Source organism: Penaeus monodon, chromosome 19 (genome assembly GCF_015228065.2).
Source record: "Penaeus monodon isolate SGIC_2016 chromosome 19, NSTDA_Pmon_1, whole genome shotgun sequence".
NCBI classification, from domain to species: domain Eukaryota; kingdom Metazoa; phylum Arthropoda; class Malacostraca; order Decapoda; family Penaeidae; genus Penaeus; species Penaeus monodon.
Genome location: NC_051404.1, coordinates 11,028,125 through 11,028,373, shown reverse-complemented (window position 1 = coordinate 11,028,373; position 249 = coordinate 11,028,125).

Here is a 249-nt window from a genome sequence, read left to right as displayed (position 1 = left end):
TTACAGACAGAGGCGGACAGACAAACAGAGACAGAAACTATAAACAAATTCATACATAACGAGCCAATACCTTCTTCTCTGAACGTAAAATATCTTTGCCCATATTTCTTTTGGATTCGGCATAGTTCTAACGCTCTAAAAACTCAGTTTTGCCGATTATGAAGTATAATATCGAACATCACAGTTCTGTGGCCGAAGATGACATTTGCAAGATGTGGTCGGGCAAGACATGCTTCCTCAACTGTGCTC